Below are 16,693 nucleotides of genomic sequence, written 5' to 3' on the forward strand. Positions count from 1 at the left end.
TCATCAGAAATATCAACATTTATGTCCTCCGTGTCGATCTCGTTACATTCATCCATTTGGTTGAGATGATTGCCAAATCTAACTCCTTGGGGTAATGGTTCTCCATGTAAAACCCAATGTGAATATTTAGAATCAATTCCATCTACGAATAAATAATCCTCCACAGCCGTCATATTATATAAACTAAGGTTTTTGCACTTCTTGCATGGGCATCTTATAAATCCTCGACGATCAACACTCCCACAAGCAAATTCTAAGAAAGACTTCACCCCTTGTGCATATTGCTTATAGTCTCGACCAAGTCTATCTCCCAACAACATCCAACTCTTATCCATCTATAAAAGAAAACACAAATTATGGGATAAACACTATCATTCAACTATTACAATACATGTGTTTAATTACCCTGTACTTTTAAGGTAGTTGGTCCTATCCCATTCAAGAGACTATCATCTACATCGCATATATACTTAGTCTAAAACTCGTATGCTAGTAAAAATTTTGGCAACATTTCCCTACAATTCTCCAAGTATGCTAGTCACGATAAGTCGTCGACCCTATTCATTAGCTGAGAAACTTATGAACTACATACTCGAAGAATGTAAGAAAATGCTAAACCAAAATTTAAATTGATTAACACAGGAGTTTTAACTAAGTATATATGCCATATAGATAATAGAATCCCAAACTGTCCACTTTGGACAATTCAAGAGTTATACCCAAATATTCTTTAAGAGAATACTTGGCCACAACTCTCGAACGGGTCTAAGGTTTAACTGCATGTAAAATAACTACAAAATCCAAACACTAAGTAGTAAACATAACAAGCATACATCACAAATACATGAGAAGATTACATTACAAGTATACATGATGGGCCATTAAAGATTTTGAAATATTTAATACTTAAGTACTTACTTATGTTCAAATATTTAATTATAATTTTTAATTAAATATCTTATTATTATATTTGGAGTATTAAGCTATTTAATTAGTGTACTTAGATATAATTAATTATACATTATGTATTAATCATCTTAATACTTGAGTACTTAAATATCTTCATATATTTAATTATAATTTTTTAATTAAATATCTTATTATTATATTTGGAGTATTAAGCTATTTAATTAAACACTATCATAGATATAATTAATTATACATTATGTATTAATCATCTTAATTAATACTTGAGTACTTAAATATCTTCACATATTTAATTATAATTTTTTAATTAAATATCTTATTATTATATTTGGAGTATTAAACTATTTAATTAAACACTATCATAGATATAATTAATTATACATTATGTATTAATCATCTTAATTAATACTTGAGTACTTACTTATATTCAAATATTTAATTATAATTTTTTAATTAAATATCTTATTATTATATTTGGAGTATTAAGCTATTTAATTAGTGTACTTAGATATAATTAATTATACATTATGTATTAATCATCTTAATACTTGGCTACTTAAATATCTTCACATATTTAATTATAATTTTTTAATTAAATATCTTATTATTATATTTGGAGTATTAAGCTATTTAATTAAACACTATCATAGATATGATTAATTATACATTATGTATTAATCATCTTAATTAATACTTAAATACTTACTTATGTTCAAACATTTAATTATAATTTTTTAATTAACTATCTTATTATTATATTTGGAGTATTAACTGCTATTTAATTATCATTACAAATAATAAGTATTTAATTGATACTGTTCGAATGGAACGCTAGTCAAGTTATATTCTGTTCGAACAAATAAAAATACATTCGAACGGTATTTAAAGCGTTTGAATTAAACCAATCCAGAAACCAGTCACGAAACAGAGCACAAAACTGAACCACAAAACACAATTTTCACATTCATGATGTCATATTTCAATACAACACATTGAAAACGATATGAATATCCCTAAATATGATTATTAAACAACTTAGAAAACTAATAAAACTTACCTCTTGCACTAGCAATTCAAATTTCAGTCAATCCACAATACCTATATATACATAATACACATTAAACTGTTGTTCTATCCCAACAAATAAATGCAACAAATATTAAGATATTTGTAAACGAAAATCGAAATGAAAAATACAAAAAAAAAAAAAAAACTTACCTCTTGTCCTTCTCCTTTCTCTCTCAAGAATCTCTTCTCTCTCAATGCTTTCAAGCTCTCTTCCACAACACTCTCTCACAGCCTCTGCCACGCTCTCTCTCCTTTTCTCAATCTTCAATTCAAGTGAAAATGAAGTAAAATGATCGGATTAATAATATGTGCATTTCCGTTCGAACTAAATTTTTATAAGTTCAAACACGAAAATCAAAAACCACTAATTTTTCCCACAATTTTTTCCTGTTCGAATTAATATTTTTCCAGTTTTACAAAAAAAGGAATATTCTCCAGTATATGCCAATAATTTGGCGCGAATTTTCCCTCTAAACAAAAAAAATTCGTTCGAACATGAATTATCTCTATTCGAACTTACATTATATTAGTTCGAACAGATAATTAGAGAAATATATAACTATACACATAATACACCCAATATTATTATGTGTATATGTAAAAATTATATACACTATATAATACTAAGTGTCACTAATATCATAATACTAAGTTTCTTATCAATCTATAATATTAAGTATTTAAAATAGTATAATATTTTATTTACAATCACTAATAGTGTTATACTTATAGTTAGTATCACTATAAGTATAATACTAAGTATCACTAATAGTATAATACTAAGTGATATTAAAGTATAGATAGCATCAAAATATGAAAACTAATAATACTGTAATACTTTATAATATAGTCCAAGTACTTGGTTTATTATTAATATACAAATTAAATATGTTAGAAATATGTTTTTTATACTTATAATTAATGCAATGTTTTACTATATACTTACTATATTTACTTTATAATGCAATGCTTTACACAATACTATTTTATACTCATCTAATGCATAATATATATACTAGTTACTTACAATATATATAAGTAACTAGTATAAAACTCTATACTATCTATATATAGTTATCTAATATATATTATATATACTAGTGAGAAATTTTTTATTAGTACTAATACTAGTATTACTAATATAAAATGTACTGTTTTACCTCTTGTACTTATATATATATTTTTATGAAGTATTATATAATTCATTCGAACTTATATCCTTTAAATTCGAACTTATACCCTTTTAGTTCGAACTGATTATACTTCCGTTCGAACTAAATTACGTTATTTAAGCCGCGAACTAGTTTTTTCTCCATTCATTTCGTGCCTCCTCTCATTCGATCTTACTCTTCGATTCCTCCGCCGTTAGTAGCCACAACGCCGTCACCAACTCTGACCAACTCCTCAAATCTCCTAGAACAAGAGGTGTGGGTTAAATGAGTTTTATTTTTATTAATTTTTTGGTTAGTTTTGGGGGGGTCGGATTTTGAATCAATCTGTTTTGGGGCCAAATGGCATAACGTTAATTGGTAGAAATGATGGGGATTTACTCCTAAATCATTTCTACCGATTAAAATATTGGATTCCTTGTGAAAAATGAATGTGTTGGTTCGGGACTGAGTCGACTCAGCCATGTTTGTTTGGCTCAGGTCCGTTCGAATGAATATAAATTCCATTCGAATGAAAGTCAAGTCCATTCGAATTAAATTTAGGTTCATTCGAATGGAATATAATTTTATTCGAATGGAGTTATCTGAGGTCATTCGAATTAATTTTATGTTCATTCGAATGAATATAATTTAATTCGAATGGAATTAAAGGCCATTCGAATAAGCAGTAGTCAAACATGACAGCACAACATCATCATTCCTCTAATTCACTTTAATTAGATCACATATATATTTTATACATCAACAATATACTAATGGCAAGCAGCAGCGGAAAAAAACGTTCCAAACCCTAGACAGTCGAAAGTACCTCCGCAGCTCCTTCTCAGCGGGCCGTGAGGCCTATACTAGTTGAGCGGGAGATCATTCTAGGTGACTTCCGTGACCTCACTTGGGTGGATGGACCCCGATCTGTCGACAGAGGGGTACAGCATATCCTGAGATGGTCGGTGAGTTTTACCGTGCCATGGGTAAGCAGTCTGGTGATGCTCTATGCTATAACTTAGTAGTCCGGGGAGTGAGTATTATATTCTCTCCCCGCGTTATTGCTGAGTTTCTAGATTTGCGGCGAGAGCCCGGTGCCTATCCTGCGGCAGCAGCAGCGAGAGCAGCAACTGCACCATCTGGAGAGAACACAACAGTCGCATCCTCATCACAGACCGCAGAGCTGGATGCTAGCTCGGATGATAATGAGAGCGGTGATGAGGTACCTGATGATGGTCTCACAGATGATCAGGTTCGTGACCTAGTGCGAGACCCTGAGGCTCCTCCATATGATGGCTAAAGTGATCCGACAGGCCGACTGTATAGCATTTTTTAGAATGCTTAATTTGATTTTCGTATAACATTGATCCGAAAAAACACAAGACTGATTTCGGGATTGAGCGGGCCAAATTTTTGTTACAGTTAGCACAGGGGGAGCTGATTGATCTGGCATTATATTACTTTCTCCACATTCGCACAGAGTCACGCTATTCGGGTGGAGGTAGTCTACCATTTGCGCTTTGATATCTAACCTCTTACTCCATTCAGGGGTTACAGTGACTTTGACTGAGCGGAGGTTGCCACAGATGGGGCCCGTTAACAAGGTCACATTCAGTAAGAGCAAGGGTCACTTGCCGAAGACTCATGCAGTCCTACAGGATTAGCCTCCGCTTACTGATCCAACTTCTACTGCTGCTAGCCCTATTGAGAGACACCCTGCTGGGGCTTCTCCGGATGAGGTACGAGCTATATTGGCGGAGCAACGCGATATTTTGTTTAGGGACTTCATTCAGCCCATGAACGAGAAGTTTAAGGACCTAGAAGGAAGCTTGCAAACGATACCAGCTCTTGCAGTTCCTGGGGCGCCAGCATCTACGTCTCTCTGAGTGACAGCATATACTCTAATGGGTATGTGCACTTGCCGTAGTTGTGGATGTCTAAACACATTGGTCAGCAAACTTACCACCTCAACTAATCCTTCATCCATCGGGAAATTCTGATCCTCTTGATTGTTATCTCCCTTAGGATTCCGAGGTATTCTATCACGAGTCATGTGTCCCTTCTTGAAACACACGAGTATATGTATTAAAACCACATACTACCTTTCATACCTTAAGAAATTCAAGCCTACTGACAACTAAAATTTCAAGCCTAATGTTTGGTGCATTTCCTAAGGACATGTGGATTTACTGCCCAGAGACGTATTGCTCTAATACCACCTTGTGACACCCCCAAATTTCGTTTGGGATTGGACGAACATTTGAAGCATCGAGACATGCAACACAAGGTTACCTGCCCCCGTTCATGACATATAAGATGCAATGTTCCTAACATGCATCTAACATTATGCAATATTCACAGCGGATAATTTTTTTCTTTAGCAATACTATGCACCAAATTGAAAATATCCCAAATGCTTGTGATAAAGGGTTAGAATTGCATAATTAAGTTGTTTAAATGAGTGATTTATTTTATCAAATAAGAATTGAACACTTAATTATGCATCAAATTCTAATATTGAATGTCAAATTAATTGATGCCAATATTTTTGCACATCAAAGTCTCATATTTGCCCTTGAAATACTTAAACTATAATATCATTTCATTTATATATTGTAGGACATTTATGGAAGGAAAGAAAGAATGGGACCTATGAGAAAATAGAGAAGTTAATTATGGTTTTATGTAATCTCATCTAATAGAGATCAAATGCAACATCATTTGGATCACACCAACTCACACATGAAGAAAGAAAATCACATGGACATTAACCACTCATTCGGACACCATGCAGTGGACACACACATGCAAACATGCAGACCATTCGGACACATGCAGGATCACATGCACACATGCAGAAAAGTGCAAACACATTCGGACTCACACATGCGTGCACACATGTACACATGCAGACCAGCTCACACATGCAGGACAACAGCCACTCACACATGCAATGCACATGCAGAACGAAACTCACACGGACACCATGCAGCGGATCAACACATGCAAACATGCAGCTGACAGCAACCACTCATTCGGACACAGCACTTGCAGAAAACTCACACGTGTAGCAGCAGCATATTTGTTCTTTCTTTTTTGAGTAGCTGGACGTGCAGCAGGAGATCAATAGCCTCACTCGGAAAGCACTCATTCGAACTCTCACACATGCAGACCAGCAGAACAAACACATGCAGATCTTTTCTTGGGCATGCGAATTTTTATAGGAGATTTATCAAAGACTTTAGCTCTACTTCTAAGCCTCTATGTAAGCTATTGATGAATGATGTAAAATTTGATTGGACACCCGAGTGCCAAGAAGCTTTTTGTCGGCTTAAAACTTTGCTAACCACTGCTCCTATTCTTCAACCTCCTGATTGGTCACTTTCTTTTGAAATCATGTGTGATGCAAGTGATTTTGCTGTAGGAGCTGTTCTTGGACAGCGTAGGAACAAACTTCCTTATGTCATTTACTATGCAAGTAAAACTTTGAATTTTGCTCAAAAAAATTATTCTACTACTGAAAAAGAATTACTTGCTGTGGTATTTGCTTTAGAGAAGTTTCATGCATATATTCTTGGTTCTCCTATAGTCATCTTTACTGACCATGCAGCTCTCAAATATTTATTGACAAAGAAAGATGCAAAACCAAGGTTGATTAGATGGATACTTTTACTCCAGGAGTTCAATATTATCATCAAGGACAAGAAAGGAGTAGAGAATGTGGTAGCCGACCATTTGTCTAGGCTCACAGTTGCTGAAACTGAACAACCGACACCTGTTCTTGATTCTTTTCCTGATGAACATCTTATGTTAGTTGAAAATTTGCCTTGATTTGCTGATATGGTAAATTTTTTGGTGACAGGACAAACACCACCTCATTGGAGCGCTCAAGATACACGGAAATTTATGCATGAGGTGAGATCGTTCTTCTATGATGATCCTTACCTTTTCAAGTATTGTTCAGATCAAATCATTAAGAAGTGTGTGCCCAATGACGAAATTTCTGGTGTCTTAAATTTTTGTCATACGAAAGCTTGTGGTGGACATTTTTTAGCCCACAAAACAGTGGCCAAAATTCTTCAAAGCGGATTTTATTGGCCAACCATGTTCAAGGATGCCTTTAGTTTTTGTAAAACTTGTGAACCTTGTCAGAAATTAGGAGGAATCACTAGGAGAAATATGATGCCTATGCAAACCATACAAGTGATTGAAATTTTTGATTGTTGGGGGATAGATTTTATGGGACCATTTCCTTCTTCTTATGGCTATTTATACATTTTGCTTGCTGTTGACTATGTTTCTAAGCGGGTTGAGGCAGTCCCTTGCAAATCTAATGATCATCAAGTTGTTTTAAAATCTTTAAAAGAAAAAATTTTTGCAAGGTTTGGCATGCCTAAAGCCATAATCAGTGATAATGGCACCCACTTTTGTAACAAGCATTTCTCAGCCTTAATGAAGAAGTATGGTATCCATCATAAAATCTCTACTCCCTATCATCCTCAAACCAATGGACAAGCTGAACTAGCAAATAGGGAGATTAAAAACATTCTTGAAAAAATAGTTAACCCAAACAGGAAGGATTGGTCTTTGAGATTGTCTGATGCCTTGTGGGCTTATAGAACAGCCTTTAAAACCATTTTGGGCATGTCTCCATATAGACTAGTGTATGGTAAGGCTTGCCATTTGCCTGTAGAGTTGGAACATAGAGCGTATTGGGCCATTAAGCAATGCAATTTTAACATTGATAAAACTGGTTGTGTGAGAAAATTGCAGTTGTCTGAGTTGGATGAGTTGAGGAAGGACGCCTACAACAACTCTAAGTTGTCCAAAGAAAGAATGAAGAACTTCCATGACAAACACATCCAACGTAAGACTTTTGAGCCTAATCAAAAAGTGTTATTGTACAACTCTCGGTTACACTTGTTCCCTGGTAAGTTAAGGTCTCGATGGAGTGGGCCTTATGTGGTACAAACTGTTTTTCCTCATGGTGCTATAGAGATAATGAATCCTCTCAATGGTAACAATTTTAAGGTTAATGGTCAATGGCTCAAGGCTTTTATTTCTAACTTTGCACCTGAGGAATCTACTCTACATTTGCTTGATCCTAATTGATGGTTCTTGATCTATCCCTCTCTTTTCATTGTTTTCTTATGTTCTTCAGTTTTTATTTTTATTTTGGCTGCATTCCTTTCAAAGCTATCCAGGTACTTCCTTTTCCTCTTTCCTTCAGTTTTTCTTTGAATTTTCGGTTCTTCTGTTAGTTGTTTTGCCCCTTAACTACTCTATTTGTATAAATTCTTTCGTTTCTCTTGCATCATTGAGGACAATGCTACAATCTAGTTGGGGGGTGGAAGAGAATTTATTTCTCTGTTTGCATGCCTTAGACATATTTTGGTCCACTTAAAAAAAAAAAAAGAAAAAAGAAAAAAAGGAGATTTGTTGAGGTCATAGAACATGTGGACTGTAGTGCAAATAAGAGTATATGTCAAAAGAGGGATTTATCCATTTTATTTAGTTGTTAAACCAAGGGAAAGATGTTAAAAGTTTTGTTAAAACACACACAACACATACCCGGAAGGCCTAGAAAGACTACATCATTGTTGGTTGACTTACACCTCAATTATTTGAGACTCTAATGAACCATCTCCTAATGGCTTAGGAAGAGATCTGAAATGAATTAAATGAGAAAAGGGACAAGCCAGGGATCCAAAAAAAAAAAAAAAAATCCTTTAGGTAGACTAGTGGTAAGGGCTGACTTGTGAAAGTGTGGGTAGGCGCACATTCATAGGTCCGATTACCCCACTAGGAAATCTAAAAACATAAAAAAATAAAAATTACATTTGTGTAGTGGAAAAGGCTGCCTATTACCGGGGTCCTTACAAAAAAAAAAGTAAGCGCTTTTCAAAGTGTAATGGCGTGAAAGCCGCCACTACAATGGTTTTGAATTAGAGTAAGACCATGTGGTTTTCTCAGATTGGTTGTTATGATTGAAACTGTTAATGTCTCTTGGTAGTCGATCTTGGAATTCTAACCCCATTTCCATGCACTTGAAAGAAAGCAAGCTTTGTTACATGTAATTCCCTTGGTTGATTAACTAAATTGTGTATAAATCTCTTAGTTGATACAAAATTCAGATTAATTTATCTCCAATGTTCTTAAACTCAACAAGTCTATTTCATGGCATGTGATTCTCGAACGTCTTTTGAAATTGTAGTTGGAAATCTCACCTTTGCATGAATTCATTCAGTTTATTTGCTAGAGTCTAGCAAAAAGCTAGTTGGGGGGTGTGATAAAGGGTTAGAATTGCATAATTAAATTGTTTAAATGAGTGATTTATTTTATCAAATAAGAATTGAACACTTAATTATGTATCAAATTCTAATATTGAATGTCAAATTAATTGATGCCAATATTTTTGCACATCATAGTCTCATATTTGCCCTTGAAATACTTAAACTATAATATCATTTCATTTATATATTGTAGGGCATTTATGGAAGGAAAGAAAGAATGGGACCTATGAGAAAATAGAGAAGTTAATTATGGTTTTATGGAATCTCATCTAATAGAGATCAAATGCAACATCATTCGGATCCCATCAACTCACACATGAAGAAAGAAAATCACATGGACATCAACCACTCATTCGGACACCATGCAGTGGACTCACACATGCAAACATGCAGACCATTCAGACACATGCAGGATCACATGCACACATGCAGAAAAGTGCAAACACATTCAGACTCACACATGCATGCACACATGTACACATGCAGACCAGCTCACACATGCAGGACAGCAGCCACTCACACATGCAATGCACATGCAGAACGAAACTCACACGGACACCATGCAACGGATCAACACATGCAAACATGCAGCTGATAGCAACCACTCATTCAGACACAGCACTTGCAGAAAACTCACACGTGCAGCAGCAGCAGATTTGTTCTTTCTTTTTTGAGTAGCTGGACGTGTAGCAGGAGATCAATAGCCTCACTCGGACAACACTCATTCGAACTCTCACACATGCAGACCAGCAGAACAAACACAGCAGACAGCACACTTGGAAAGCAACACGTTGCAGACATTCAGACAGCAGCAGAATTATTTCTCTCTTCCTTTCTGGAAGTTGAATGTGCAGCAGCAGAGAGTTTATTACCTTCTTTCTTTTGTTTTAGAAGCTGGAGCAGCAGGAGATCACATGAGATCATGGAAGGCAAGCTGTTCATTTCAGCTTTCTTGCTTCTACACATGGAAGGTCACCACGGCATCACATGTACAGCTCACAAACACACGGCTATAAAATGAAAGAAGGCTGAAATGCTATGGGGGGGTAGCTTAGCTTGTATTTTTATTTTCATAGCTTTACTTTCTTTCTGTTTTTTGTTCTTCCAGACATTTTCTTTCTCTTCCGTTAGTAGTAGATGACTTGCTTGTCTTACTGGAGTTGTCTTCGTTTGGACGCAGCAGGTGGCAAGACAGCAGCCGGCTGGTTTTGCTTTACAGACATTAATATCAACTTTGCTTTTCGTTTAGATGCTAGCAGTAGAGTAGTCATTATTTTTATTTTCTTTCTTCTTCGTTTAAGACAGAAGCAGCTGGTTTGAATTTTATACATTAGTTTTTCTTGCTTTTGTTTTGAGTCCTTCGGTGCAGCAGTAACTTGAATTTTAATTTCTTTTCCTTTTCGTGTTAGACACAAGGCGACAGAGTAGAGGTTTTTAGTTTGTATTTTTTTTTTTCGTTCAGACAGAGAAGAGGGGCGTAAGCTCCCATTTCGGCTGGTTATTGTTTTATTTTGTTGATATTTTCATGTTCCAGATTTTAGGCATTTTATATTTTTGCAATTTTTGCTTTCTGTGCAGCTTGTTCTTTGGTTTCCTCTCTTTGTTTACTTGTTTCTTATTTATTTACTTCAGCTTTCAATAAATTCACAAGTTTTAGACGAAAGCAGCAGAGTTGGTTTTATTCAGTCTTTCTTTTTCGTTTAGACGCTAGGAAGTAGGAGAGTCTTTAGCTTTTATTTTCTTACTTTACGTTGAGTAGCAGGAGGAGGCTGATTTCTTTTTCTTTTCTTCTTAGCTCTTTCGTTTGGCGTCTTGAGGTGGCAGTTTCATTTTAGTTTTCTTAGTTTATTTATTTATTTAGTCTCGTTTGTTTTATTTCTTTGAGCTGATATTTTATAGACTATTTATTTTTCATTCTAGGGTTTATTAGTTAGTATTTTCTTAGTTTTTGATATGGCTTTAATTAGATTAATTTTTACAACTAGAAACATCATGTGTAGCTAATTTTAGAAACTTGGGTTGTGGAATGGGACGTGATTTGTTTTGGATTCTAGATCGATGCAATATTTTATGGTTGAATGTTGATTTCACTAAGTTACTGATTGGATTTAAATTGAAAATAGATTGAAGCTCTTGCCCTTGTTTTGTTGTTGACGTAAGGCACAACAAAAGCTTGAAAATTATCAAGGCTTCTCTCGATTGTTTGTTAATGTGTGTTCGGCTAGTAAAATAGAAAATCCCTTAGGAAAATATTGCAAAAACTTGAGCTTAGCCTTTTTATCTTCCGATTATCAATGCCTTGATTGGGTTGTTAATCGAGAAAATTATCTAGAATCCGAAATAAAGAGAGTCTCATATCCAACCCAAGTGTTCGTTAATTTGTTTGTTTTAGAAACTCTAATTTCAACTTCAATTATCTTCTTGCATTGCATTTGGATTTTATTTTCATCTCTCATACTTGATTCATTTGTTACTCACAAATCTCTTATACGCTTTGATAACCCATTGTCCCTGTGGAATACGATCCTGGACTTATCCTTGATACAACTTGACACTTCTACACTTGGAAGCACATTCGACCACGAGTCACTTAAAACATACTTCATACATAAAGACCCATTGAACAGATCACAACACTAGTCCAAAATGGTTATGATCCAAAAAGTACTAGAGATGCAACTCCATCGTTCAAGTAGTAATTTACGTTAACTACTATATTAACATTGACGTCGCACCGTCGCTTACTCAACTGTGTCTAGTTGATCAGCTCTTGATTCTCCTTCAGGTCCTGTAACAAGATCTACCATTCGAGAGGAATGGTAGTTGGGACTACCAAAGTGAGATTTGATTACAAATCTCAGTAAGTTAACAAAAAACTTCCACATAAGCTAATGATGCATGGATGACAGTAAAAGCATAAATGCATAATCAAATTCATAAGTAATTAAAGCATAACTTGGCGTACAACATAACATAATTGACATAACTTAAATTGAAACATGAGCTGAACTTGACTTGACATGAACTTGATCTAAAACTTGACTTATCATGAACTTGTTCTGAAACTTGACTTAATATGAAAAATACATACTCCACAGTTGTTGTGGCCCCGTGTATTCTACGTGTAAATACATATTCTACAGTTGTTGTGGCCCCATGTATTCTACACAAACTTGACTTAACATGAAAAATACATACTCCACAGTTGTTGTGGCCCCATGTATTCTACGTGTAAATACATACTCCACAATTGTTATGGCCCCATGTATTCTACACAAACTTGACTTAACATGAAAAATACATACTCCACAGTTGTTGTGGCCCCATGTATTATACACATCACAATGCAGTTAAATACATACTCTACAGTTGTTGTGGCCCCATGTATTCTACGTGTAAATACATACTCCACAATTGTTGTGGCCCCATGTATTCTACACGTCACAATTGTTGTGTCTCACGTAGTGTATGCGTCACAATTGCTATGACCTCATATTTTGTGTGCCACAGATGTTGTGGACCCCACGAAACTGAATGTACTCAAGATGAAACGTGACTGGAATACAAAATGACTGAAACCCTGATGTAACATAACGTGACTTGAACATAACTTGAAATGCATGACCAACTTGAGATAGAAACATTTCGTAACATGGCATAACATATAATAGACAACATATTTAACATGACATACTTGTAATGTACAGTAATACAGGACAGAATATATTATGTAACAGATAAAAATTGATGACAGAATAAATTATATATAATAGAAAATTATGTGATAACTTGGCATGGCATGACATATATGATAACATATATACATACACTGTAGTTCCTTTACTTAGCACACATACACAGTAGACTGCTAGTAAGTTAAAAGCTAACTTACCTCGATCTTCGCGTTTCTTATAAAACTTTAAGTGTGATCACGAGGAACTGTAATTAGTGATTCTAAAAGTTAGAACTAAATCACTAATAATTTAAAATATGGAAAAATACTAATTTAAAGAGTAAAATTTTCATTTTACTCTCTACATGTGGGAAAATGACCGTTTTACCCATAACTTAAGGATTTTGCATACTGACTCCAAAAGTTTTCAAAATTTATATTCCTCATGTAAATTTTGTCCTAAACTTAAATATCAACTCAGAAAAATTTAAAACAAAACACAACTATGGAAAACACACTATGGCCGAAACATCCATAAGCCATTTCCCTTTATTTTTGTTTCTAACTTGTTTTGATTAACCTTTTGATCTATAACTTATAAAGATGTGATCTTCAAACCAAACCATCACATGGTTTAAAAAGATATCCTAAAATATATATAAGCTTCTAATTCAAGATCACATGGTTAAAAATTAACCAAAACATAAATTTAGCCAAGAACATCCACACTTTGGCTTATCTGAATATCTCTTTGCATAAAATTTCATATCTTTGAAACTAACATCAAATATATTCAAAATAATAATATAACATGTATATAAGATGCTTATGAAAAGGTTTAGACCACCAAAAAGTTAAACTTTCTCAAAACAGAAACTGTTTTTCCTCTTCCAGTTTCTAAGTTTCTAAATCTAAGAAAATATTTCATCAAAACCTTTAATCATGCAAAACTCCTCAACCAATAGTCATATATACATGTTAACAATACTCCATAAAAATTTCGGACCAATATCTATCCATTAGCTTGGTCAAAAACTCCAAACTATAACATATTCTCCAGTTTATCTTCCAGAATGACCTTTCTATAGTTTACATAATATTTAACTTACCAAATGATTTTCAAATGAGACAAATAAGATATCCACGTAAACTAGACTAAAAAAAGGAATAACTTATATGAAGGAGACTTTATGATAAAATACTTACAAAAGCTTCGAAATGAGCGTGCAAAAGAACTCCTAAAAGCTGTCCGAGAGAGAGTGTTTGATATTCTTTTAATGGAAAGTATAAATGAAGATAATTTTGTGGGGAGGGGTGGTTGGAGATACTTGTGGATGAGATATGGAAGAGATGAGGCTGGAGTGAGAGTTAAGTGTAGGACTTTCTTACCCGAAATGAGAGTTAAGTGTAGGACTCTCTTACCCGGAGTGAGAGTGGAGTGTAGGACTCTCTTACCTAATAATATCTACAAAAATCAATTCAAAATATTTTTACCCAATAATATATACGAAAGTAGCTTAAAATATTTTTATCCAATAATATCTACAAAATTAGTTTAAGATATTTTTATCCAATAATATCTACAGTTTTGAACAGACATTTTGTCCGAAAATATGAAAGAATGTTATTGCGCCATAAGACCTTAAATAACCCTCCGAGTCTAATGGCACAAACCGTAATACATTTTGACACTTCTAACTATCTCCAATAATCAAAAACACACTTCTGATACCATAGTAAATAACAACACTAACTATGTAGTTAGACAAAAACCTATACGATTAATGGATTTGTGAAAACTTATGGGGTCTTCACGAGGTTCCTAAAGTTAATAGAAATTTCACAATTGAATTTCTAGCGGACTGTTACAGACTGACCTCCCACTTAGCTGTGAAGCCATCAATCTTCTGAGATAACAAAGAGATTTGCTCAAGAACTTGAGAGACGGGGATGGGAGGTTCTGGTGGAGAAGATGCTGACTCAGTAGTTAGGGGATGCTTCTTAGTGATGACAGCCTTTGATTTAACCGCACTTAAGGCTGAAATAGGCCCTGGCAGCTTCATGGTAGGTTTATTTGCTCGAAGTGGAACTTTCGCAAGCATGGCCAACTTAGTAATTAGACTTCCAAACGGGAGATTTAACTCTTTTTCCACATGTGAACGATGAATAATATCAATGACATGCCGTGAAAAATCAATAGACACACCAGTAGCAAGAGCATACATAAAATAAGCTCTCTCTAGAGAAATCTCTGTGTGACGACTAATAGGCCAGAGATTGGTCAATACTATTTTGGCTAGGAGCAGATACTAAGGGAGCATATTGTGAAGAGGCAGCCTATGCGTTTTGGCAGTCCATTTGGGGCTAGTGGGACCAACAAACAGATTGCGTATCGCAGTCTTTGTTGGAGCTCCCATGCCCTTATATGGGTATAGAGGGGATTCTACCTCGGGAAGAGTAAATAGACTTCAGAGAATAGCAGGAGATACCTCAATTTGAATCCCTCGAACAGTAGAGATGATGCTATGATCATCTAAATTGAAGTGAGCGATATTTGAATAAAATTCCCAAACGACGCAAGGTGTAGGAAAGGCATGAGTGAGCTTCTCCCATCCTCTTTTAATGAATATACGGCGAATAATTTGGAAGTCATCCATAGGGAAGTCATTTATGCTTACCTCCCATTCACCTAATATGGGTCTCTTGGAGAAGGTATTCCTATATGCATTCTCGGCTTCAATGGATGTGAAGCGATCAGGAGTGGCTTCTGTGGGAATAGGCACAGATGGAGATGGAGATGGGGGAGGAGCTGAAATGTCTCCTAACTGCATTGGTTCAAGTAAGGCTACATCCTCACTTGAGGAGTGCTCGGATGGTACAAGAGGAGTGATCTTTTTGCGCTTTGCCCTTTCTTTGAATCTCATCTGAAGCAGTACAATAATCAAGTTTAGAAACAATTTTCAAACTTTTAGAATATAAGAATAGATTGAGATTAAAAACCCATATGAATTTTTCTTAATAACCATTATATTAATTTTTTTTTTCATAAACAGAATGTTGAGAACAAAACAAAAACTATATATGCATAAAACCTTACTATGTATAAATAAGAAAAAAAACGTCCTAACAATTGCCCAAAACAAAAACGGAGATGAGTCAAGAAATAACACAAACACTTGGTGTGCACCCGTGGAGAACAAAAACAGAGAGTCCATGTGCAATAAAGCTTTGTCCTCAATACATGTATAGAGTGGATAGAATCAACACAAACAACCCATTTACTAGGAGTGCAGCTCAACCAAACAACCAAGATTTCAAAAAAAATAAAACCCTCCACAAATACTCTACTTATCAAAATGCTGAAACTGAGAGAAGAAAAGAAGAAAAAAAAAAAAAACAGAGAAGCCGAGAATACTTACCTTGAAGAGGGAATGAGGAGGAATAAGAGTGAAAGGAGCACCGTATATGGAGGCTTGTGTGGAGGAATCAAGATGCCGTGAAAATGGGTAAAGGGGAGGCTATGAGGGTCGGGGTTGAGTGCAGGAGAAAAAGGGCAAGAGGTATGGTAAAAGGTTTTAAAA

General features: G+C 34.9%; 1 pseudogene; it reads left to right on the plus strand.

Moving 5' to 3' along the window:
• The window catches only part of LOC122307998, a 74,776-nt pseudogene that overhangs the window by 11,819 nt on the left and 46,264 nt on the right, over positions 1 to 16,693 (plus strand).

The sequence above is a fragment of the Carya illinoinensis genome, chromosome 4, assembly GCF_018687715.1.
Source record: "Carya illinoinensis cultivar Pawnee chromosome 4, C.illinoinensisPawnee_v1, whole genome shotgun sequence".
Lineage (NCBI taxonomy): Eukaryota > Viridiplantae > Streptophyta > Magnoliopsida > Fagales > Juglandaceae > Carya > Carya illinoinensis.